Source organism: Hibiscus syriacus, unplaced genomic scaffold (assembly GCF_006381635.1).
Source record: "Hibiscus syriacus cultivar Baekdansim isolate YM2019G1 unplaced genomic scaffold, ASM638163v2 tig00111467_pilon, whole genome shotgun sequence".
NCBI classification, from domain to species: domain Eukaryota; kingdom Viridiplantae; phylum Streptophyta; class Magnoliopsida; order Malvales; family Malvaceae; genus Hibiscus; species Hibiscus syriacus.
Window position 1 is genome coordinate 299,494 of NW_024063100.1, and position 8,943 is coordinate 308,436.

Below are 8,943 nucleotides of genomic sequence, written 5' to 3' on the forward strand. Positions count from 1 at the left end.
ATTCCTTGTTGTTATCGTTCTCTGCATCACACTGTTGTTTGCCCTTCTCTACCTCTTCTGCATTATCATCTCCTTGGGTGTTTTCATGAGTGCAAAATACCTTGAAACTTGGTGATCGAGGACACTCGATGATGTCGTCTCTCTCGAGTTCATCTTTGGGCCCTTCTTTGCCCTCTGAACCCATCTTCTCCATAGGCACAGCATGCTCTGCAGGTAACACCAAGATGACACCATCCGCAACAGCTCCGTCATTGTTTCGAAGACATGCTGAGGTTGTTCGGACTTTTGGCATTGAAATACCGTAACCCATCGAGCCGAGGAGGAGATGATTTAATGCCTACTGTATATGCCCTTCTTGTCAATGTATGTATAACGTGTTTCAATAGTAACTATGGAAATATAAGGAGAGATGCAACGAAAATATTGGGATTTGCTACATAACCACAAAGAGGTTCATCACAATCTTCCAATGCATTCTTGTTTTTCCTTTTGTTGTTGTCCAGTACAGCCAGAACCGGCATTAATATGACAGATGAAAACCAATTTGCCTTGTTAACCACAATACTTAAAATGATTGATTTAATTCGGTATTAGTAATTAGTGGTAGATTCAGAAATTTAAAGAAGAGGGTCCAAAAATTTTAATATTTTTCTTTAATAAAATGGGTATGCAAATTTTATTGTGTTTTTTTATTTTCCTTAATAAATTGAACTATATTTAATAATTTATCCAAAATAATAAATATGTATCCACCCTTGGTACAAACAAAGAATAGTTTATCTGAACCTAAAACTTCCTAATTTGTAACTTGTTATACCTCATTTGAATCTCCTTCAAAAAAATGTCGCCAAAGGTTAAAGTCTCTATTGACCACATACTAATGGACCACATACACCGAAGTCAAATACTACCAATCATCGTCTTCGATAATATTCTTGTCATGACTACCGAAAAATCTACGAAATTTGTCATGACTATATCTATCATCAAGCGATTGTATTTATTCAACCTGACAGCTTACGAGTAATAATCATGATTTTAAGTCTAATATTGACACCAAAAGCTATCTGTAGACACTTTTTTTGTCCGGATTTGTTTTGTTTTATTTTTTATTATTTTATTATTATTATGTATATATATAGTAATTGTAATACCCCAACCCGTACCCGACCCGGATACGAGTTCGAGATGTCACATTGACTTTTTAAAACAATTTCCTTACAAAATAACTGAACATTTGAACTTATATTAAGAAAATACAATAAATACTATTAAATTATGCTTATTATAAAAATTTGGAAAAAAATGCGTATTTGTGAACAGTACCATGAACAGTGAAAAATTTCGAATATAAACTGTGTATCGATGCACTGCTACAGTAACTTTCGTAAAAATACGTATAATCTCGTAAAAATCTAAGCTTTCATCCGTATAAATTTTATCAATTACATATACGCATTTAAAACATTAAAAAAAACTCAATCGTATGACTTTTCAAAACCGATTAGAACATATCGAATTTAATCCTTTATTTACATGTCAACCGCTTTCCTTATTACAAAATACATACTATACATTTCTTTTCTGATCTGATCTTCGGAAAGGAGGAACTGACCTGTCTTGCATAACTTTTATCTATCTTCCTCTTCTCGGAACCTACGTATGAAACAATCACACGCTAAGTCGTTGACTTAGTGAGGCATATAAAACATATAATAAAAATCATAAAACATTTCATATATTAAATTACATACATGCACATATACTATCATATTTCTATTCATATATCAAATCCACACTTGTACATATATGATTATCTTCTTCCTTATCATTATCCTATTATTATCATTAATACCTTTTATCATATAATCATATACATATCATTTATACACATCATATATCATTTCATAAAGAAATACACTTAACACCATATACTTCATGTAATACAGTTCATATAACTAAAACATATATGCTTTCATATAACCAATACATGAATCCTGTAATTTATTCCATATAATAAATCACATATGCATATCACCTTTAGTATATTTGTTTAATCTCTTTATTAGCCCATGTACACCAGTGAGAACTTAAGGTATGTGAGTACATTGAGTGTTGAAAACATTTTGTGTTTCGATATAACAGATTAAATTTAAATAAATTTTAAGATTTTACAAATGATTTTCTAAGTATATTCGATTTAATTAATTGAATATCAAATTATTACTCCAAGTCTTTTAAGATCAATTTCAAACCTTACTAAATGTGTAAAATTGTGTTTTATACTTAATATATTTTTGAAACAATTTTCACAAAGTATTTTGAACCAAAATCAAGCCTAAAATAAATTTTTCAGAGTGATGCACCGATGCACCAATCCATGCATCGATGCACCATGAATTAAATTGAACATCGAATGCATTTCATGCATCGATGCACATGCCATGCACCGATGCACTGAGGATTTTATGAAAACATCGAATGCATTTGATGCATCGATGCACCAGCTATGCATCGATGCACTCTGGCTATTTTGAAACATCGAATGCACTTGATGCATCTATGCACTCTTAGTGCACCGATGCACTAAGGGTCCAACGGTCAAAATATTTGAGTTTTACACTGATGCACCATGGGTATGCATCGATGCACTGACGCTCCCAACTATTTTAATTAATTGTTTTCATACTAAAACGGCTATATTATCTTCATTAATGATCTCCAACGTTTAGAAGTGATTCAATGTGTATTTAAGCAAGCTTAGAAGCCATTGATCAACAACAAGAAACATCAAGCAACTAGAATCAAGAGAGAATCAAAGAGAAAGCATCAAACCTCAAGTTTGAGCATTTCAAGACTATTTTTCATTCAATATTCATCTTGCTTTCAAGAACACTTATTGTGCTCAATTGTATTCATTTTTGAGTGTTCTTTTCTTTGTTCTAGAATTGTTCAAACAATCTACCTTGTGAGGATTTCCTTGTAAGTTTGCAAAATTTGTATTGTTCTCTTTGGGAGAGAGTGTTCTCAAGAATTTGGGGTATAATTCTTGAGGGTTTGTAAGGTTACTCTTTGTCCTCAAAAGAAAGACAAATTAGTGAATTTGTGGAAAATCCTTAGTGTGGATAGATAAGGTAGTGGACGTAGACTTTGGTTGAGAAAGTCGAACCACTCTAAATCGTTGTGCAATTATTTTCAATTTTCTGCAAAAGCTTACACCAAAATTTTTATTGCCAATTCACCCCTCTTGGCCAATTCCGTCAATCGATTAACTCAACAATTGGTATCAGAGCCTAACTCATTTGAAGGTTTAATCGCCTCTTGAGTCAATTCGGGAAGAGTTATATCGATAATCAAAGTCATCAATGGCCTCCGCTTCAAACTTCGACTCCGATCTCGATTCGATGCCCGTCAACAAGCCTCCTTTCTTCAATGGGGCTAACTATGCCTATTGGAAGAATAGAATGATGTACTTCATTCAAGAAAGTGACATGGGAGCATGGAATGTCGTAGAAGAAGGATACTTCAAGCCTCTCACTCATCCAAGATTATGGAGTGAATGAGAGACAAAAATGTTCCAGCTTAACTCCAAAGCCATCCATATCATATTTTGTGCTCTTGGACCAGATGAATACAAAAGAGTTTCATCTTGTACAACCGCCAAAGAAATATGGGACAAAATTCAAGTCACTCGTGAAGGTACCGATGAGGTAAAGAAATCTAAAATTAGTATTCTAACGTATAGCTATGAAAATTTCAGGATGAAACCAAATGAAGATATCAAAGCTATGACGGATAGATTTTCAACGATTGTCAATGATCTCAAATCATATAGAGAGATCATTTCAAATGAAAAACTTGTGAGGAAGTTAGTCTACTCCTCCCAAAATTATGGTAATCAAAGAAGACAGCAATCATCGAGTCTAAGGATCTAACATCCTTAACTCTTGAAGAGTTAATCGGTTCACTCCTCACTCATGAAATGATGCTTGAAGATGAGGTGGACCTTGATAAGATTGAAGAGACACCAAAGGAGAAGAAGAAGAAGAAAAGTATTGGAGTTGCTCTCAAATCCACCAAAAATGAGAGTGATTCAGATGAAGATGACGATGACGAGGAAATGGCATTGTTTGCCAAACGGTTCAAAAAAATGATGATACCTTACCGAGGAAGAAAATTCAAACGAAATGAAGGCCTAAAAAATGAACCAAAAGAAAAGGACTCGATCATTTGCTATGAATGCAAAAAGCCAGGGCATGTCAAATATGATTGCCCACATTAAAGAGGAAGGGTCAATTAAAGAATAAGCACAAGGCTCATGTGGCTACATGGAGCGATGAAGAAGGTTCCGATGAAGAGGAACAAGAAGTAGCAAACTTGTGCTTGATGGCATTCGGGGAAGATTCTAAGGTAACCTCTAACTCATCTGATTTTGATGATTTATCCTATGATGAGCTATTAGAGGAATATAATGGGTTGGCTTGAATTATGAGAAATTGTTTTTAAAATATAAAAATGATGTTTCTAAATTGAAAACTGAAAATAAACTCACATCCAAAACCAACAACGATCTTGAAAGTAAAATCAAAGATTTGCAAATCAAACTAGAAGAGTTTGAAAAGAAAAATTTAGATTTGCAAAATTTACTTTCAAAGATCAATGATGATCATCAAAAGAAAATTGATGATCTTAAAGCTTCTTTTGATAAAGTTGGAACAAAACGTTTTGAAAGTGGAGAAAATTCAAAATCCAACTTTGTTAGAAAAAGTTTTAAAAACTACAATCATAGAGGTCCCCAAAGAACCTCTAATAAAAAAATTGTTAGAAGTATATGGGTTCCTAAGGAGCTCATTACTACTAAAGACAAGGATATCCTACATAAATGGATACCTAAGGGGACTAGGATTTTGGAAACTAATGAATATGGAACCAAAAGAATTTGGGTACCAAAAATCAAAAATTAATCTATGTTTGTAGGGAAAGGAGCATTGCTACAAGGCACGGGAAACAAATTCAAATTCATGGTACCTTGATAGTGGATGCTCAAGACACATGACCGGAGAAAAAGCCGGTTCATTGAGCTTAACGCCAAAAATGGAGGAGAAGTGACTTTTGGAGACAATTCAAAAGGTCACATTGAAGGTATTGGTACAATAGGTAATACCTCTTCCATAAAAATTAAAAATGTTTTATATGTGAATGGATTAAAGCATAATCTATTGAGTATTAGTCAATTATGCGATAAAGGATTCAATGTCTTATTTGAAATTAATGGTTGTAAAGTCATTGACATTGCATCTAATCGGATTATGCTTGTTGGTCATAGAATAGGAAACATATGCATGGTGCATTTAGATTCTTTTGATATGACTAATTTATACCTAGTTTCTAAGGATGAGCATGATAGTTGGTTATGGCATAGGAGACTAGGACATGCTAGTATGAGTGTTTTGCAACGATTAATTCAAGGAGACCTAGTAAGAGGGTTGCCTAAGCTTAAATTTGATAATGATAAAATCTGTGATGCTTGTGCTAAAGGAAAACAAAAGCGAGTTTCTTTTAAATCCATTAATGATGTATCAACTAGTAGAGTTTTACAATTGATCCATTTAGATCTTTTTGGGCCAACTTGAACTACTAGCTTGGGTGGAAAACAATATGCATTTGTCTTGGTAGATGACTATTCTAGATATACTTGGGTTCTATTTTTAAGTACTAAAGATGAAGCATTAGAACAATTCATCACGTTTTCAAAAGTAATCCAAAATGAAAAAGGTTACTCTATAACTAGTGTTAGGAGTGATCATGGAACTGAATTTGAAAATATTGGATTTATTGAATTTTGTAACTCTAACGGTATTAGCCATAATTTTTCAGCACCTAGACCCCCTCAACAAAATGGAGTTGTTGAGAGGAAAAATCGAACTTTAGAAGAAATGGCTAGAACCATGCTTTGTGAAAATAATTTGCCAAAATATTTTTGGGCGGAAGCCACAAATATCGCTTGTTATGTTGTAAATCGAGTAAAAGATTAGGCTAATTTTAAAGAAAACTCCATATGAAATTTTCAAAAATAAAAAGCCTAACATTAGTTATTTTCATCCTTTTGGATGTAAATGTTTTGTTTTAAACAACGATAAAGAAAACCTTGGCAAATTTGATGCTAAAAGTGATGAAGGAATTTTTCTGGGTTATTCCTTAAATTCTAAAGCTTATCGTGTATTTAATAAAAGAACTTTAGTTGTAGAAGAGTCTATACGTGTTGTTTTCGATGATAATCCCCTTTCGAGGAAGGATTCTTGTGTGAATGATGATGTATGTGTTATAAATACAAATGACGTTAGACACAACGTTGGAGAACCATAATCAAAGGAAGAAACGAAAAATGAAGAAACTCATGATCCTCTTGAGAATCCAACCATTGAAGAAAGGGAAGTATCTTATCCAAGAGAGTACAACTATGTAAAGGATTGTGAAATTATAGGTGATCCATCCAAAGGGGTAACTACTCGATCTTCTCTTAGAAATATTTGTAATTATGTTGCATTTATTTCATGCATAGAGCCTAAGAACATCAAAGAAGCATTAAAAGATGAACATTGGATTATGGCTATGCAAGAAGAATTAAATCAATTTGAGAGAAGTAAAGTATGGACATTAGTTGAAAGGCCTAGTAATAAAACTAATGCAGGTACTAGATGGGTATTTAGAAATAAGCTTGATGAAAGTAGTAATATAGTGAGGAACAAGGCTAGACTTGTTGCTCAAGGCTATACTCAAGAAGAAGGCATAGACTATGATGAAACATACGCTCCCGTAGCTAGGATGGAAGCAATTAGAATGTTATTAGCATTTGCATGTTTCAATGAATTTAAATTATATCAAATGGATGTTAAAAGTGCATTTTTAAATGGTTTTATAAAAGAAGAAGTGTATGTGGAACAACCTCCAGGTTTTGAAGATTCAAATTTTCCGGATCATGTTTTAAAATTGACAAAAGCTCTTTATGGTTTAAAACAAGCTCCTAGAGCTTGGTATGAAAGATTGTCAAATTTTTTAATTGAGAAAGGTTTTCCAAAAGGAAAGGTTGACACTACATTGTTTTTAAAGAGAAAAGGTAAAGATTTATTAGTAGTTCAAATTTATGTTGATGATATAATATTTGGTTCTACTAATGATGTTCTTTGCCAAGAATTTTCTAAGCTAATGCAAAGTGAGTTCGAGATGAGCATGATGTGAGAGCTCTCATATTTCTTGGAACTCCAAATCAAGCAAAGAAAAGATGGCATCTTCATCAATCAAGCTAAGTACGTCAAGGATATGCTCAAGAAATTTGGATTGGAAAATGGGAAACCCTATGCCACTCCAATGAGTTCTTCTATAAAGCTTGACTTGGATGAAGGAGGTAAATGTGTGGATGTTAAAATATATAGATCCATGATTGGTTCTTTTGCTTTATCTAACCGCAAGTAGACTGGATATTATGTTTAGTGTTTTCTTGTGTGCTAGGTTTCAATCATATCCTAAAGAATCACATTTACTAGCTGTTAAGAGGATCTTTAGATACCTTAAGGACACTCCTAGTATAGGACTTTGGTATCCTAGAGACTCTAGCTTTAGCTTGCATGCCTTCTCAGATGTGGATTACGGAGGATGCAAATTAGATAGGAAAAGCACCTCCGGTACTTTCCAATTCCTTGGAAATATGCTATTTCTTGGTTTTCAAAGAAACAAAATTGTGTTGCATTATCTACCACTGAAGCAGAATACATTTCAGCTGGTAGTTGTTGTGCACAAGTTTTATGGATGAAACAACAACTTTTAGATTATGGAATTGAAGTAAGTACTATTCCTATCAAGTTTGACAATACTAGTGCTATTTGTCTCACTAAAAATACCATCCAACACTCTAGAACTAAACATATTGAAATTAGACATCACTTCATTAGAGACCATGTCGCTAAGGAAGATGTAGCTCTAGAATTTGTTGATACTTTGCACCAATTAGCGATATTTTTACAAAACCCTTAGATAAGGAAAGATTTTGGACACTTAGGAGAGAATTAGGTTTAACTGACCTATCTTCACTTAGTGTTTAAAATAATTTTAGCACTTTTAATAAATATTGAAAATTGCTTATAATAATAATCTTTGATTGCATTCTTGCTATTAGTTAGGGGGAGTTTATGATTCTTGATGAAAAATTAATTTTATGTTCAAATATCGTTTAAAAATTAATTTAATTGTTTGAACATGATTAATTTTCAATATATGAGTTGCCAATACCACTAGAGGAAATTAATTTAGCATTTTGGGTGTTTAAAATCGGATTTTAGCATTTTGGTGCAGAGGGAATCGATTCCCCCTTTAGGGAACCGATTCCCCCTTTGAAGGGGAACCGATTCCCCCACAAGGGAATCGATACCCCCCTGGGGTTCTGGTTATACACGGCAGAACCCTTCAAAATCCTCAAAAATTCTCTCCTTTCTCTTCCGCCGTTCCCTCTCAACTCTCTCCTATCTCCATTCTTGCCTCAAATCATCGATTTTAATCAGAATTCACTTCAAATATCATCTCCTAAACTTGCAATCATCATTAAAATCGTGCAAACAACATCAAAATCCACTCAATCTCATCCTTCAAGGTAAAATTTTCTAAACTCACTATTTTATTGATTTTGAACATATGAATAGTTTTAATTAGTTCTAGGATGAACTTTAGATCGGGCATTGATTGTTTAGTGATTAGAAACTAGATATTACAACCAATTTCATCAAAAACACAAGAATTTTTCAATTTTTTTTAAAATTTTCGAAATTAAAAAAAAATGTTAATTTTCAAATTATTGTGTTTTGATTAAATTATGTTGTTGTTATGAAAACTATACATATATTGTTTCTCAAAACCATATTTTTCAAAAGTTTTTCAAAAACTTTGCCCATT